The sequence below is a fragment of the Oncorhynchus masou genome, chromosome 32 (assembly GCF_036934945.1).
Source record: "Oncorhynchus masou masou isolate Uvic2021 chromosome 32, UVic_Omas_1.1, whole genome shotgun sequence".
Taxonomy (NCBI): Eukaryota; Metazoa; Chordata; class Actinopteri; order Salmoniformes; family Salmonidae; genus Oncorhynchus; species Oncorhynchus masou.
The window spans coordinates 33,995,059-34,013,753 of record NC_088243.1 but is presented as its reverse complement, the minus strand read 5'-3'; the positions used below and the strand labels follow the sequence as shown (position 1 = coordinate 34,013,753).

Sequence of the window (18,695 nt, the reverse complement as noted above, 5' to 3'; positions counted from 1 at the left end):
TCTTGGAGCGTAAACATAACCGATTTATATTGAGTATTTGTCTTTTAAATCCTTTTATGGGCCTCCCAGGTGGTGCAGTGGTTAAGGGTGCTGTACTGCAGCTCCAGCTGTGCCACCAGAGACTCTGGGTTCACGCCCAGGCTCTGTCGTAACTGTTGGTGCACAAGTAGAGGGAACGAGGATATTAAAAGCAATGTTGGCTATTTGACGTTTGTGGAGATCCCGTACACAATAAACGCTGCTGATGTCAAGTGCTGTGTTCTTTTCGAACATGGACCTTTGATCCTGAACTTTGTCTGGAAGAAAAAACGCAGATTGTTTGCACAATGTTGCACAATGTTTCCCGTATTATCCCGCCCACTGAGCCCTCTTCTTGAAAAAAACATCTGGAATTACAAATAGCATTCTAGCTGGTTGATCACTGCAAGAAGTCTAAATATCCTCTTTCCCACTACTTGTGCACCAACAAGAAAACAAAGGCTGACCAGCAGGTACTATAACATAAAATATCTATACAAAATACATTTTAAAAGTAATTGTTCACATGTTATTAAGATGGGAGATGTATTCAAACTTGGGAGCAAGGAAACTAAAAGAAAGCAGCTTTCAGGCCTTCAGTTCTATAGTGGGACAATCATCAATTGAATTCACCTCAAAAGAAAGTGTAGCTGAACACTATACCAGCAACAATGTATATTTCTGAAAATGCAATATTGCCTTCTGGTCATGGTGATTTATTTAATTTTTCTCAACACTTCCACATTTATTTTTTTAGGTTCCACACTAATTGGACAATGAGAAACTGGACATTACTAAGTCGGCTGCTGGATGAAGTGCAGTCCCAACCTATGGTCATAGGGAAGACTTGCTCTCCGCTTTGTTCATGTTGAGAATTGTGGTGTTGGGGGCCGCAACGGATAGGGTGTGGGTGGAAGAACAATCAGAGTTTGTCTGCGACACTAAGATGACAGGATGTAGACCGAGTGACGCAGCTCTCTAAGGCACTGCATCTCAGTGCAAGAGGCGTCACTAAGGTCCCCGGTTTGAATCCAGGCTGAATCACATCCGTCCGTGTTTGGGAGTCCCATAGGGTGGCGCACAATTGGCCCAGCTACGTTCATGTTTTGGCCGGGGTAGGCCGTCATTGTAAATAAGAATTTGTTCTAAATGGACTTGCCTAGTTAAATAAAGGTTAAAAAAGACCAGTCTGCTACAACCAAGCCTTTCCTATCTCCCATATCTGCTTCTGGGTCCTTCAAATCACCCTAATGTCGACCCCAACGAGGGCTGCAGCGGTCATGAAATTTCGTCAGCCGGTGATTGTCAAGCAAATAACTGACGGTCTCACAGTAATTGACCGTTAATGAACATAAACACATTTAGCATCTCCTGGTTTCCATACAAGCCACACATTTAGCATCTCCTGGTTTCCACACACTGATGCTGACCTTTGGAACATCTACATTTTAAAAAGTCTAAATCCGTGTAATATAGCTTACACCAATAAATACATTATTTATTTTAGACAGGTCTAAAGAAACATGATATGAAGAAAATGTAGTCAATTTCAGAAGAACAGAATAGCATAGTATGAGTTGTCCTTATGTTAGGTCCGGATCTGGCTATGACAAATGGCTGTGGGCTACACTAGTTAATTTAGCAGACAAGATTTTCTTAGAATTCCGTGGCATTATTTTACAGTATGAAGTATGAAGTATACAATTGAACAAAATATTTTCTCCAAATTAACAATTAGACTATTTCTTCACATTATAAGCGCAGCAATGGTAGTAGGCTATAAGCGCAAATGGTCCATTAGCAGAAAACACCATTACCAAAAGTGACCGCAAATGCAATTATGCATGTAATGCTTTTATTATAGGGTAAAAATTATCTTCCTCAAACTTGAAACTCGCGCACTGTTTATGTACAGTTGAAGTCGGAAGTTTACATAGACCTTAGCCAAATACATTTAAACTCAGTTTTTTACAATTCCTGACATTTAATTCCAGTAAAAATTCCCATTTTTAGGTCAGTTCGGATCACCACTTTATTTTAAGAATGTGAAATGTCAGAATAAAAGTAGAGAGTGATTTATTTCAGCTTTTATTTCGTTCATCACATTCCCAGTTGTTCAGAAGTTAACATACACTCAATTAGTATTTGGTAGCATTGCCTTTAAATTGTTTAACTTGGGTCAAACGTTTCGGGTAGCCTTCCACAAGCTTCCTACAATAAGTTGGGTGAATTTTGGCCCATTCCTCCTGACAGAGCTGGTGTAACTGAGTTAGGTTTGTAGGCCTCCTTGCTCGCACACGCTTTTTCAGTTCTACCCAAAAACAAATGATGGGATTGAGGTCAGGGCTTTTTGATGGCCACTCCAATACCTTGACTTTGTTGTCCTTAAGCCGTTTCGTCACATCTTTGGACATGTGCTTGGGGTCATTGTCCATTTGGAAGACCCATTTGCGACCAAGCTTTAACTTCCTGACTGATGTCTTGAGATGTGCTTCAATATATCCACATAATTTTCCGTCCTCGTGATGCCATCTATTTTGTGGCGCGCACCAGTCCCTCCTGCAGCAAAGCACCCCCACGACATTATGCTGCCACCCCCTGTGCTTCACGGTTGGGATGGTGTTCTTCGGCTTGCAAGCCACCCCCTTTTTCCTCCAAATATAACAACAGTCATTATGGCTAAACAGTTCTATTTTTGTTTCATCAGACCACAGGACATTTCTCCAAAAAGTACGACCTTTGTCCCCATGTGCAGTTGCAAACCGTAGTCTGGCTTTTTAATGGCGGTTTTGGAGCAGTGGCTTCTTCCTTGTTGAGCGGTCTTTCAGGTTATGTCGATATAGGACTAGTTTTACTGTGGATACAGATACTTTTGAACGTGTTTCCTCCAGCATCTTCACAGGGTCCTTTGCTGTTGTTCTGGGATTGATTTGCAATTTCGCACCAAAGTACATTAATCTCTCGGAGACAGGACGCATCTCCTTCCTGAGTGGTATGACGGCTGCTTGGTCCCATGGTGTTTATACTTGCGTACTATTGTTTGTACAGATGAACGTGGTACCTTCAGGCTTTTATAAATTGCTCTCAAGGATGAACCAGACTTGGCTGATTTCTTTTGATTTTCCCATGATGTCAAGCAAAGATGCACTGAGTTTGAAGGTAGGCCTTGAAATACATCCGCAGGTACACCTCCAATTGACTCAAATGATGTCAATTAGCCTATCAGAAGCTTCTAAAGCCATTACATAATTTTCTCGAATTTTCCAAGCTGTTTAAATGCACAGTTAACTTAGTGTATGTAAACTTCTGACCCACTGGAATTGTGATACAGTGAATTATAAGTGAAATAATCTGTCTGTAAACAATTGTTTAAAAAAAAAATACTTGTGTCATGCACAAAGTAGATGTCCTAACAGACTTGCCAAAACGATAGTTTTGTACTGTATGTGTACTGTGTACTGTATGAAAACTTCCGACTTCAACTGTATGCCAGTTAGGCTCTACACCCCTCGTAAAACGGATTAATGTGCTTAATTTTAAGACTTTATTTGGTCACTTTAGTTGTGATACAAACCTTATCAAAACATATAGGCTTATGGGCTAGGCTACATTAGGTGAGCGACTATTATTAGGAAAAGTCGCAAAAAGAGGCATTTTTTTATTATGCTGGGCATCATTCACAAGTGATAATATATAAGTCACAAGTGATAGGCTAATATTGTCACCCATCAGACTACTTGATTTAATAGTCTTTACAAATACAAAATATTATATGTGAATTATTTAAAATCTATAATAGACCATCATCATGCACCTTCATCAAAACATGGAGAGCAGGAAAAGATACATATACAGTATATGTGATCGATTCACTTAAATAACAAATTGAGGACACTTCCCATGGTTCATTTTCATGCCAGCCAGGTAGGCTATACTCCTGTTGTAAATATAAGCAATGTGCTTAATATTAGGAATGTTGAGAAATAAATATAGTAGGCCTAGCCTATAGAAAGCTGATGGATCCTCTTTTTAGTAGAGGCCATCACTCTGTTTTCTTGAGCAATTGTATAGCCCATAGAAATGTTGCGCAACATGAGCTCATGGGCTGTCTTGAAGTGATAGATTTTTGATCACATTTGCATTGATGTCAGAGTGATAAGAGGTACAACAGAGTGCTGAGTAACAGGCAGTTAGTACGTTTGGTAGGCTACTAATGACCAGCAGCAGCATCAGAGCTTGGAGAAGCCTAATTACCATGACTAAACGGTCATATGGAATTTGACTGCCTTCATGACTCGTGACCACCTGTGTGGCGGTAATACGGTCACCAGGACAGCCCTAACCACTACCCTCGGGTACATTCTCCACACCGTTCAAAAAAAACAAAGTGATACAATGCCTTCAGCAATAATCATTGGATGAACAAATGATTAAGTCCCCCGAATACCCTGCTGAGAAATAGAATGTCAAATCAATGGTGACTTGCTGGTGTTCTACCTGGTTAACGTGCTTTTTATAATCCATCTTCATCAACATCATGTTCGCCTCAGTGTGTTTATCTCTCTTGCTGAATGTGGTGGAGATTTGTAGCAAAAGACCATGGGACAGAATTCACTCACCCAAGAAAATACTCAAGATGTATTCAATGCAAAAATGTATTGAAGGAGAATGCCATTAAGGTAGCGACTCAAACCTCAATATTTAGGCTGGCCATAGTCCCAGAATACAGTATTTACATTGCACGTTTTTTATATAAATGTTGATATATCCACTTAATGCTGGTATACCAACTGTTCTTACTTCTTATGATAATACATTCTGTATAGAGGCTACTGTTTCCTGCTGTTTCGCAGTCACATTTCTGCCAAAAAAAGAGCTGTCAGATGGGTGAGTCCAAATTAAAGTATTTTAAACAAGCCAAGCTCTCTGAATTGTGCATACAGTATGTACAACCATGTAGAATTACACATAGTAACAATATTTAAATCAAATCAAATCAAATTGTATTATTTACATGCTTCGTAACAGCAGGTGTCCAACGTTGTATATTTGTGGATGCTTCCTCACCCAAAATAAATAAAAGAAAATATATAAAATAATTTATCTTTCACCTCCCTGTATTTTCATAATTTTCCGTCATTGCGCAAGAGGTTGAATGTATCTCACCGTAGAAAGCATCCGAGCGAACGAAACAGCGCCACTCTATCTGAATGTGTAGGCCGTCTATCTGATGCGGTCTGGTCATAAAGAGTTTGACACTGTTGCCGTCCATAGCATTGAATGCAAGGTAACCCAGCGAGCACTTGGCCTCCCTTGATAAAAAAGTATCAAATAAAAGCCAATATGTCACACCCTGATCTGTTTCACCTCTCTTGTGATTGATTCCATCCCCTGACAAGTGTCTCCCATTACCTCATGTGTATTTATACCTGCGTTTTCTGTTTGTCTGTTGCCAGTTTGTCTTGTCCAGTCAAGACCTACCAGCATGTTCCCGTGATTCCTGTGCTCTAGTTTTTGCTTTTCCTAGTTTTCCCAGTTCTGACCTTTCTGCCTGTCCTGACCCTGATCCTGCCTGCCACCCTGTTCCTGCCTGACTCTGATATGGATTACGACTTTGCCTGCCTTGACCTACCGCTTGCCTGTCCCTTGTACTGAAATAAACTCTGAGACTCATACTATCCGCCTCCTGTGTCTGCATCTGGGTCTTAGCCTGAGCCGTGATAGTACGAACTGGCCATGACTGACTCAGCACACTCTGACCAGCTCCGCAATGCTGTCTCCTACCAAGGAGCCATCATTAGAAGAGTTACTGCAAAGCCTTATGGAGGGACTCCATACCCTGGCAGAAATCCATGACCATGTGTTCAATACATTGCTGGAGCAATTCTGCAGATTCCCAACTAGGCAGCAAGCCACAATAGTAAACCATCATGGGTTGGACGCCGTTTTGCCATGCACATTGTCTGATGTCAGCGCAGCCTGCCCAGGGACGTCTCTTTGCGGCCTTGGGTAAAACCTCTGAACTCTCCTCCGTTCTCACGGAGTACCAGGACTTACAGGAGGTTTTCAACTCTGCCCACGCCACATCTCTTCCTCTGCATTGGTCCTACGACTGTGCTATCGACCTTCTCCTGGGCACTGCAACGCCTTGGGGGCGGCTTTATTCCCTGTTGGGTCCGAAGACCAAAGCGATGGAAAGGTATATTGAGGACTCTCTCACTGCAAGGTTATGCGTCCATCTGCCTCCTCCACCGGCGCTGGGTTCTTCTTTGTGGAGAAAAAGGACAAGACCCTGGGTCTGTGTATCAACTACCGGGGTCTTAATGACCTTAAGGTTAAAAACTGTTACCCACTACCACTCATCTCCTCAGCTTTCGAGCGTCTCCAGGGGGCAGTCATCTTCTCCAAGTTGGACATTCTGAATGCCTACCGTACGGGAGGGAGACAAGTGGAAGACAGCCTTTAAAAATACCTAAAGTTGTATTACAAAAGTAGTTTTATATATTTTGGCAATGTTTAAAGGCAAGTTTTGAAATATTTTGTAGTGACGTTGCGTTTTTTGTAAGCTGTTTTCTTTCTGGATCAAGCGTGCTTTATAAATGGACATTTTGGACATATATGGACGGAATTAATCGAACAAAAGGACCAATTGTGATGTTTATGGGACATATTGGAGTGCCAACAAAAGAAGCTCGTCAAAGGCAATGCATGTTTTATATTTTATTTCAGTTTTTTGTGTAGCGCCTGCAGGATTGAAATATGCTAACCCCTTTGTTTACTGCTGGTACAGATGGTGCAGTCTATCAGATAATAGCTTCTTATGCTTTCACCGAAAAGCATTTTTAAAATCTGACATGTTGGCTGGATTCACAACAAGTGTAGCTTTAATTGAGTATCTTACATGTGTGATTTAATGAAAGTTTGAATTTTATAGTATTTTATTTGAATCTGGCGCACTGCATTTTCCCTGGCAATTGGCCAGTTGAGACATTTGCGTCCCGCCTATCCCTAACTAGTTTTAAGCATATATCACGGTCGCAAGGCATATGAACTAACAAGTTATAGAGCAAACAACTTCCCCAGTGATTTTACCCACGCACAGCTACTGCAGGTGTCCAGTGCGTGTGCATAAAGTCAGTGCAAGAGAGTCCATGCAAAAAAGGGTCAATGCAGGTAGTCTGTGTAGCCATTTCATTAGCTATTTAGCAGTCTTGTTTAGAAGCCTTATGGCTTGGGGGTAGAAGCTGTTTAGGGTCCTGTTAGTTCCAAACTTGGTGCATTGGTACTGCTTGCCGTGTGATAGCAGAGAAAACAGTCTATGGCTTGGGTGCCTGGAGTCTTTGGGCCTTCCTCTGATACCACCTGGTATAGAGGTCCTGGATGGCAGGGAGCTTGGCCCCTGTGATGTACTGGGCCATACTCACTACCCTCTGTAGCGCCTTACGGTCGAGTGCCTAGCTGTTGCCCTAGGAAGCGGTGATGCAGCCAGTCAATATCCTCTCAATGGTGCAGCTGTTTAAATTTTTTGAAGATCTGAGGGCTTCATGCCAAATATTTTCAGCCTCCCGAGGAGGAAGAAGTACTGCCGTGCCCACTTCACAAGTGTGTGGGTGTGTGTGTGGACCATGTTAATTCCTTAGTGATGTGTACAAAGAGGAATGTGAAGCTCTCAACCCGCTCCACTACAGTTCCATTGATGTGGATGGGGGGGTGCTCTCCCCTCTGTTTCCTATAGTCTGTGGTCAGCTCCTTTGTCTTGCTTACATTGGGGGAGAGATTATTGTCCACGCACCACACTGACAAGTCTCCTCCCTATAGGCTGCCTCATCATTGGTGGTCAGTCCTACCACCATTGTGTTGTCAGCAAACTTGATGATGGTGTTGGAGTCATGCGCAGCAATGCAGTCATGAATAGGGAGTACAGGAGGGGACTAAGCACACACTCCTGAGGGGCCCCCATGTTGATAGTCAGTGTGGCGGATGTGTTGTTGTCTAACATCACCTCTTAGGGGCAGCCTGTCAGGAAGTCAAGGATCCAGTTGCAGAGAGAGTTATTCAGTCAAAAGTTTCTGAGCTTGGTGATGAGCTTGGAGGGGGCTATGGTGTTGAATGCAGAGCTGTATTCAATGAACAGCATTCGTACATATGTATTCCTTTTGTCCAGGTGGGTGAGGGCAGTGTGGAGTGCAATAGAGATTGCGTCATCTGTGTATCATTTGGGGTGGTATGTGAATTGGAGTGGTTACAGGGTGTCTGGGATGATGGTGTTGATGTTAGCCATGACCAGCCTTTCAAAGCATTTCATGGCTATACATGTGAGTGCTATGGGACGAATGTTACCTTGGCTTTCTTGGGCACGGGCACTATGGTGGTCTGCTTGAAACAAGTTCAGAATACAGATCGGGTCAGGGACATGTTACAAATGTCAGTGAAGATATTTGCCAGCTGGTCAGCACATTCTCTGAGTACGGGTCCTGGTATTCCATCTGGCCCTGTGGCCTTGCGAATGTTAACCTGTTTAAAGGTCTTACTCACATTGGCTATGGAGAGCGAGATCACACAGTCAACCGGAACAGCTGGTGCTCTCATGCATGGTTCAGTGTTGCTACAAATTAGCCTACTGTATATGCTTATGTACTTGTCAAGAAAATACAGTAGCGTACATGTTTTTTTGTGAATCTTCTAGCAAGACAATAACCCCAAGCACACAAAGAAATAGTTTATTGACTACCAAATCAACATTTTGTAATGGCCATCTCAGTCTCGACTTGAAAACCATTTGGTTTGAGTCCATAAGGGCAGATGAAGAATATCAAGGATCTGGAAAGATTACAGTATGTATGAATGAATGGTCTCAGATCCAGTGGTGGAAAAGTACCCAATTGTCATATTTGAGTAAAAGTAAAGATACCTTAATAGAAAATGACTCAAGCAAAAGTGAAAGGCAACCAGTAAAATACTACTTGTGTAAAAGTCAAAGTATTTAGTTTAAAATATACTTAAGTATCAAAAGTACATTTATTTGCTAAAATGTACTTAAGTATCAAAAGGAAAAGTATAAATCATTTCAAATTCCTTATATTAAGCAAACCAGACAGCACGATTCTCTTGTTTTTCATTGAGGGATCGCCAGGGGCACACTCCAACACGCAGGCATAATTTACAAACTAAGCATTTGTGCTTAGTGAGTACGCCAGAACAGAGGCAGTAGGGATGACCAGGGATGTTCTCTTGATAAGTGCGTGATTTGGACATTTTTCCTGTCCTGCTAAGCATTCAAAATGTAAAGAGTACTTTTTGGTGTCAGGGAAACTGTATGGAGTAAAAAGTACATAATTGTCTTTAGGAATGTAGTGAAGTAAAAGTAGTCAAAAATATAAATAGTAAAATACAGATACCCAAAAAAACTACTTATGTAGTACATTCAATTATTTTTACTTAAGTACTTTACACCACTGCTCAGATCCGTCCTAATGTTTTCTGCAATTTCATGAAACATTTTATAAAAAGTTACAGTGTCATTAGTCTTTTTGTGATTTAAAAAAAATTATTTGTAAGATTTTATTTTTTTTCTGAGCAATTGTATTACTATAAAATAATATAACATACAATATAGCCCAGTATTTCTATTATTTATTTTATACAGTCTTTTTTGCTTATTTTCATAAAGGGTGACAATCATTTTGGACGTGGTGTCTCCAAATATTAATGCTAAAAGGTTATTGAACATGACTCACGTACAAGCAACATAAAATACATGGAATGTGGATATTATTTTTAAGTGACGTAATATGAACAGAAGTGCAGTGTACTTATGGGTCATCTGTTTAGCCATGTACTGTCACTTACCCCCAGACACAAAGTATCTGCCTGTGAACCCTAAAATTCCTCTAGCCCATTGACTCCGGAACGCCTCAGATCGAACCTTGCTTGTTCTGAAAACAAACATGACAACCTGTACAGGAGTCTGGGCCCAGACCTAAAGAGCTTTGCATAGGGACACTCCTAACAGCTGTTTCCTGTTTTGTAACCACACACAGCTGCATCTTCCAAGAGAGGGCATCTTGGTGTTGTAGACATTTCCAGGGATCAAGGGGAAGAAAAATAATGCAGTTTTAATAGTGACCAACAACAGACCACCAAGATTTCCGCCATCAAGCATGTGATGCAGGGTTCACAGATGTACGGTAACCTGAAGATCAGGGTGACATTGGGTAAGTTCATGTGCTTGATCTCTATGACTACTGACATGCACAGCCAATTCCTCTTCAAGATCTCCATAATGAAGCTAAAGCTAACCCAAGTTCATCTTCCCATCTTACTCATAGCCATTTTCAAATCTTTAAAACTCCGAGATGTCCTAATTTGTGATACAGACTGCTGATCAGTTGACATGAACAATTTTCGCCTAAAATGACATACCCAATTCGAACTGCCTGTAACTCAGGCCCTGAAGCAAGGATATGCATATACTTGGTACCATTTGAAAGGAAACACTTTGACATTTATGGAAATGTGAAAGGAATGTAGGAGAATATAACACAATAGATCTGGTAAAAGATAATACAAAGAAAAGACCAACCGTTCGTTTGTATTTCTTTTGTACCATCATCTTTGCAACACAAGAGAAAGGCCATAATGTATTATTCCAGCACAGCTGCAATTTAGATTTTGTCCACTAGATGGCAACAGTGTATGTGCAACGTTTTAGACTGATCCAATGAACCATTGCATTTCTGTTCAAAATGTTGTATCAAGACTGCCAAAATGTGCCTAATTTGTTTATTAATGGCTTTTCATGTTCAAAACTGTGCACTCCTCAAACAATAGCATGGTACTCTATAATTGTAAATTGGACAGTGCAGTTAGATTAACAACAATTTAAGCTTTCTGCCAATATCAGATATGTCTATGTCCTGAGAAGTTTTCTTGTTACATACAACCTCATGCTAATCCCATAAGCCTACATTAGCTTAACCATCCCATGGGAGGGACACCGATCCTGAAGAAGTCAATAAAGCTTTTTAAAACTAATACCACACTAAAAAATTGTTCAGGAACATGTACTCAAGCATTGGTTTCCTGCATCACAGTCAGATGACATTTAGTGTCAGGGACAACTTTGTGCTCAAGCGAATTCAAGATAAATGAGCTAGCTGTAGTTCCTGGGAAACAGTGGGAATATTTGGCTGCAGTACCTCTGTAAATATTGGTTTAGTTTGTTTGAGCTTCCTCCACAAAATAAACATTTTACATAGTGAGCAATTAGCATACTTATCTGACCTGGATATTGTTGAATAGCATGTGAACAAGTCTTTATCCTCCTCGCATGGTTGATCACAAAGTGACCACCCTTACCAAAGAATGGGCCTGGCAGCATCATTTGTTTGTCTTTTGAAATGCTCCACTTGTGATCCCTTTCAGATATCTCATTCTTCATCAGATGGTAACCTTCAATAAGGACTCGAATCCGGGTTCCCCAAAAATATGTTGTTGTGTCAATATGTCAATAAATTACAAATGAACATGCAAATATCTCCGTATAGTGAAAAGAGTAAAATGGCAAGTTGATATTACCACACCTCATAACAGGAGGCAGATTGTAACAGCTCGCACACGGTTCCCCCGGGAGCCAGCAGTATATGCAAGCTAAGCTGTTACTTTACCCAATTAGATGTTAATATATTGCTCTTTCCTATACTCCTATGTCCAGGGATACCGAAAAATAAGCTTTACACTTCCATATTAAACCTTGCAGATTGGTCAGGTGTTGACCAGCCAGAAACCTACAAACAAGTTCAGCAAACTACAAAAAAAGTGTCCTCGATAGCACGCTAGAATTGCCTCTGTGGGTCAAGGGTATTTATTGTGGACATCTGTTCTGGGTTAAAGGGCCACAGAAGGTACAAGTACATATGGAAATCTCTTTTCACAGTGGAGGGGGCTTTCCTCCACGGCTGCGGATGTCCAAGGTGTGAGTGTCTCTAGCGTTGATCCTCCCACCACCCACTCAACCCACCCTTCACTCCAACTCGCCAAGTCAGGTGACAGCCGTCCGTTGAGATTTATCAGGGGCAAGATTTATGTTTTTAACAGCCGGGACCCGGTCCTTAGTAGTCTTGCTCGCCGCAGGCAGTGTTTTTCTTCCTGCACATTCTTATTAGTTTAGTTTATTACAGCAGCACGTCTGGTGAGGTCATTTATGGCCAAACACGGTGGTATGACAAACTCATTTATAACTGCGAGGCTTCAGCACATTGGATGAGATCACTTATGCCTTCCTCTCCCTTGCTGCTCAGACACCCGCTCCATAGGTAATGAAATCATCTTTTTGTCTGTATATTTGCGCAGGAATACGATGGACTGGGAGGATGTTGTTGTTGCTGTGGGATCACTGGCTGGGGGGTCATTTCTCACACTGCTGAGGTTCTTCTCCCTCCAGCCGATAAACACCTTGAGATTATATAGGAGAGGCAGCAGGTTGGGAGCACATGTTGCATAAAAGATGTTGGACAGGAGGCTTAAACAGTAGTGATGGGAAACACAATGGCTCCTTGAACTCCACTAAGTGGAAAAATACTATGTACCATCTCACTGGTATTTAAATTTAAAAATGTTAAAAATCCCCTGTAGAATAATTTGATTGGTTCAAATCCCTATGTCTGTGAGTAAGCTCTCCACATACTTTTAGCCTCATGATTGTTTTCCTATCTCCAATAAAAAGTCAGGAGAAACATATTTGTATTAATCAAAATACATCTATTTTTTAGGGGTAATTAGCAGCACTAAATAGCCTGACAAGGCCTCTGTGAGCGTACCCCGTTAGTGTTGAACTTGTGACCTTCATCCCACGGGGAGATGTTGTGACTAAGATAGAGGGCAGCAGAGAGATTTAGACATGCTTGTGGAAACTGTGTGGTCTTCAGAAATGTGATGTGTAGTCCAACACACACATTCAGGCCTTGGCCAAGACTTAGACCTGATTCATACTGAGTCTCCATCTGTTAGAATACCCAGCAGTGTCATACCCGACCACTGCCTTTAGAATCCAGGAAAATACTCTCAGGGGCGGTGTGCGGAATCCCAGGCAGCAGAATTGAAAAGCTGTCCATATGTAGAAATCCTGGATGATGAAGATGCCGCATAATTCGCTTATTTTGAAAAGGAAGCTTTCGTTTATAATAGATGTGTATATTTAACACCTTCAAAAATGAAAAATTGTTGCACAAGTAGCGACGTGTGAAGACTGGCACTCTCCCAAATATAACAAATAAAACACAATAATACTGCAGTTAAAGTTTGGTATTTACAGTATTTCTTATAAAACCTACAGTATTTCTTATATGCAAACCTTATCTTAAGAAATGTATTATTCAACAGCCACTCTGGTTGGGTGTTTCAACAGCCACACTGGTTGGGTGTTTCTATCTATGGTTTCTTTCTGCATGTCTACATTTTTCAGTGAAACTCGGGCTATGAAAAGGTCACAAGATTTCACCAAGATGTGGAAAATAACATGGTTTATAAAGTGTGATTTAGGAAGTGGTTCTCATATGTAGTTGAAATCATATAATAATTTATGTTTATACTTGAAATATTTCGTAACAACTCTAATATTTGTCACATGCCAACTGTACAACATGGTTTGCATTTGGCAAGGCAGTGGAAATGGAAAGCTGATACGGTAGGCTTTTCTCCTGAGGACTTCAGTGCACACGTAATGAGAGTCATATCTGCGGCAGCAAGTTCTCACAGCAGGGGCATGGGGCGCGCGCTGCAATAAGAAAATGTTACTCATCATTTCATAAAAGTGGATCATACCCAGACTCGTCGAATGCTTTTTTAAAACTGTCTCCCAGTTCAGTCTGGTCTCAAACTAGACGTAACATAGTAAATGTAAATCTGGGACAGTTAAATTAGTATGATATGTTATTGTTACATTAGACAGAAGATTACTTAAGGCAAAAACAAAAGGATGGTGGTTGGTTGGGGTGGATGGGTAGGTGTATAAAGTGAACGTCTACCAACCCAAAGGTTGCGTGTTCAAATTTCATCATGGACAACTTTTGCAATTTAGCTAATTAGCAACTCTAATTAAGTGTTAGCTAACACATCCTGAACCCTAACCGTAACCCTTTAACTTCTTGAAACTCCCCATCCCAGATCCGGGTTTGTGACTAAAGCCTCAGGCTCATTAGCATAACGCAACGTTAACGATTTCTGAAAATCGCAAATAAAATGAAAATAATGCGTCTGCTCTGAAGCTTAGCCTTTTCTTAACAACACTGTCATCTCAGATTTTCAAAATATGCTTTTGAACCATAGAAATTGACTAATTTGTGTAAGAGTATGCAAAGCTAGCATAGCATTTTGAGTAGCATTTTTGCACGCAACATTTTCACAAAAACCAGATAACCAAATAAATAAAATCATTTACCTTTGAAGAGCTTCTGATGTTTTCAATGAGGAGACTCTCAGTTACATACCAAATGCGCAGTTTTTCCTGAAAGCGTCTGTGTGTAGGAGAAATCGTTCTGTTTTCTACATTGCGTCTGGCTACCGAAACGAACCGAAAATTCAGTCACCTACAACGTAAAACTTTTTCCGGATTAACTACATAATATCGACCGAAACATGGCAAACGTTGTTTGGAATCAATCCTCAAGGTGTTTTTTCACATATCTCTTCATTGATATGCAGTTCGTGGAAGCTTGCTTTCCTCTCTGTATCGCATGGAAAAATACTGGCAGGTGACTTTTGCGCACCAATTTCGGCGCAGGACACCGGGCGGACACCTGGTAAATGTGGTCTCTTATGGTCAATCTTCCAATGATCTGCCTACAAATACGTCACAATGCTGCAGACACCTTGGGGAAACGACAGAAAGGGCAGGCTCATTCCTCTCGCATTCACAGCCATATAAGGAGACAATGGAAAACAGAGCCTCAAAAATCCTGTTCATTTCCTTGATGCCATCTCATCTTGGTTTTGCCTGAAGCTCACGTTCTAGGGCACGCACAGAGAATATCTTGGTAGTTTTGGACACGTCAGAGTGTTTTCTTTCGAAAGCTATCAATTATATGCATAGTCGAGCATCTTTTTGTGACAAAATATCTTGTTTAAAACAGGAACGTTTTTCATCCAAAAATGAAATAGCGCCCCCATAGATGTAAGAGGTTTTAACTTAGGTCCTAACCTTTAACCTTACCTCTAACCTTATACCTAACCTTTACCCTTAACCCTAACCCCTAGCCTATCTAACGTTAGCCACAGCACATTAGAATTCGCATCATATCATACGAAATGGATGATGGATAGCCACAAATGAATACATACCATTCGAAACGTAACATATCATACTAAATGGAGGGGGACAGATTTATGTTTACTACGTTATGTCTACCTCAGAGTCCAGGTTGCCCAGTTACACCAGCAGAGTCAGTTCTTGGGGTGTCTGTTACCAGCCTTGAATGAAGGCAGCTGAAGTGGATTAGGCTAAACATCCTTGGAAAAGATGTCCCACCACAAGACTAAAGGAACAAATTCACAGCACAACACTGGCTGTATGGTGTGTTCCAGAGGAAATGCACCCACAAACTTGGTCTTCTCCTTTTGCATGCAACACCATTAAAAAATAAATCCTATTCTACAATTATGCGATGCCTATTTTTGTACCCTGATTTAAGTTTGGCAGATAAAGCATCTTCTGAAAATTGGCATCAATCGGACAACCAATTGTGGGCCTTTTTCCCCGCTTATTCCATAAGATACAAATAGTCTGTTTTTACGGGGATTTTTGGCTAGAGTTAAATATTTAGGCGTGAGTGAAGAAGCTGATGTCAGGTAAAGAGATAAGCGTGAACAAGCACTCTCTGTCTGTGTTTACCTCTGGAGTGCAGCTGTTGGAAGCGGACACTTTCCATTTGCATGGGGCCAGCTGTAGGGGGTCAGTGGTTGGGAATAGGCACACTATTGTCCTTCTTGCAGGAGACAGATGTCAAGATCAGCGTTAAGGTAGAACTGCATCGTCACAAGAAAGAGGGAGGGATCCAGGTTCTACATAGTGGTCTAGAGAGGATATGTTCCATTGGACAGCTTCGTGGTAGTATATGTAGATGCATGCAGACGTTAGACCAGCCAAAAGGATTGAGAACTTTTTGTGTGTGGTGTGCTTCTGAGAAAGTGAAGTGAAAAGAATATGCTTTAATAAACGTATTCAGTGTCTGTGGCGTTGAACATCTTTACATGTTCCTGTCAATCCCTTCTTACCTGGTACTCATAGAAAGCGGCTTTCACTGAAACCTGTATGGTGCGATAACATTTCCACTTGGCCAAGCTGTCGTACCTCCCACTTTACCACCCATGTGGATGCCTCCCAGATGAAGATTCCTCCCTTCAGTGCACATAGTCAATGTGCCCTCATTTAGTCAAGTCTTGCACTCTATCAGTCCGCCCAAGGCCCGTTCACTTTAGTCAAGCCACGGGAGAGCAGGTGCTCCATTGGGGCTTTTCATTGGCTGCAGAGAAGACTGGTGATAAGTGTAACCACATCAATAAATAATGTGTTGCATTGTTGTCATATTTTTGCAATTTTGTTATTGTTTTTAATTCATTGATATGCAAAGCCATACAAGCGCTTAAGTCAGACCACCAAGTTGTACTTCTACCTCCACTAAAAGCTTGGAAATGGAAACATTAAATGACATATTCAAAGTACATGTGATTCACTTAAAAGCTTTACAGTCCACATCACACAGAGTAATATTATTTAATAGTCCTGTCAGAGTACACAGCTGTACCAAAACACCAGCGCTATAAGCATACCCAAGTCTGACGTTATGCTAGGGGAAGAAGGGGGAAGGATTTTTTGTTGTTGTTGCAAATTCGTCAGCAATTATCTCCCTCTGATCCATCCAAGATAGTTGAAAATAAATTATATATAAGAGCTTGCTGACATGTTAAAGTTTATTCAAATTTTTATTTTGGCTGGTCTAGCATTTCTTTAGCCACAGAGGAGGATGTTAGCAGTCATTTGACTCACTGCACAGGGCTGCTATGCAGTCCAATTCAGTTGAGTCATTACAGAACAAAATCCAAGTCTCAACACTAATTGCAGTTTGGGTAAAACCCTTAACTGGATTCAGGAGGCTGGCTCGGTGATGTTGTATTGAAATCTATATTGAATTAGTGGGATTATGAGTCTGATCAGATAATTAGCCTTAAGTGCTTACAATTTTTTTGAGAGGCATTGAATTAATATCCTATATTTTCACGATTTTCTATATTTTTCCTTCTCACAAGATACATTTTTTTGAAAAAGAATAAATGAACAATCTCAATGTATCCCTTAACTAATATAGTCAGTCTCCTTACCTTTTCAAACAGGTTAAACGCCAGGACTCCCACCACTCTCAGGGATTGTGAACTTTGACCGCCTGCCCACTGTGGAGAAGTGCTAAGCTGCTAATCCTTGGGATCTGAAGGTAAATAAGCAGGCTCTAGAATGTCAAGAGGGACACTCACAATATTTAGTTAAGGGATTCAGGAGGGAAGCTTTCAGAGATATCTCACCTGAGGATGGAGGCAGGCTTTGTGTGCTGCTGGACAGGTCAGAGTATCACTTTTCACTAGATGGCGCAAATAGTCGGACACGTAGTCCCTGAGCAATGATTGCATCTGTAGTGTTTACGTAGGGCAATCTCTGTGACGCTGTCATGATTTATGTGACTACATCTACTAGGATTGTTACCTCCGCACTTGAATCAGAATACACTGGGAAAATAAGTAACACTACAATACGTTTCTCTTATACCTGCAGTAATGCTACAATTACCTTAGTAAACAACCTGCATTTCCATATATTAACATGGTGTTTGATAGTAATTTACAATTCACTGATTTGCCATGATTCTCTGACAGTTGTCATTATTGTGTGTTCTCTGTATGGCACCTTTGTTGAACCCAGGGCCATCAGAGCGAGTCAGTCTGATGATCAGATTGGAGCTATATCTCTGCTGCTGTAGCACGTCATTGTGGACCCAGGCCCAGCAGGGTTGAGTGGGATATCTCGCTATGCTCAGGCTGTTCTGGGCAGGTCAACACCTGTTGCACCAGGAAAGCAGAGGTAACGCTTCTATCTCAGACGTGTCTGCTCTCCCTCTTCAGCTCACCTTCACTGAGACAGGAGCAATCTTCTACGGATAGTTGAGAAACTCTATTCCACCGATTAACAGAGGTCAGAGTGGAAATAAGAGGACATTGTGGAAGTACAAGTTGGGCCAAATCCTGATTTGAGATGTCATATTTGTTTATTATGTATTAGACATTCACTATTTCTATGTTGTAAGACAAATGTGTTTTTTTTTTATTCTTGAAAATATTCCTGCAATTCAAATTGAAGTGTGTGCAGTTGCTAGGAATGGTTAACTGTGTTGTTTCTTCAAATGGGAGCTGCCTGAATTCCCTTGAAACGACTGACCACTGTAGTGACAACATTGGCGGTGATTACAGTAATGAGGGAGGTGTGTTCATGTTCTACCAGCCATTTATCTCAATCTATTACACCAATTGTGACAAAGAAATTAGCTGGCTAAGCCTTAGATGCTACCAAACACATCATTACAGCAACCTAAATCAAAGCAATGGCAGCCTGTCAGAGTGAGACTTGAGTAATTATG

General features: G+C 41.1%; 1 long non-coding RNA gene across 1 annotated transcript in view; it reads left to right on the top strand.

Moving 5' to 3' along the window:
• Window positions 1-424: 424 nt before the first annotated feature.
• The window catches only part of LOC135526979 (uncharacterized), a 29,270-nt gene continuing 10,999 nt past the window's right edge, over window positions 425-18,695 (top strand). The window contains exons 1-3 of the long non-coding RNA XR_010453376.1: window positions 425-491; window positions 10,059-10,232; window positions 17,404-17,501. This is a non-coding gene — a long non-coding RNA (uncharacterized LOC135526979). The remainder of the gene's footprint in view (window positions 492-10,058; window positions 10,233-17,403; window positions 17,502-18,695) is intronic.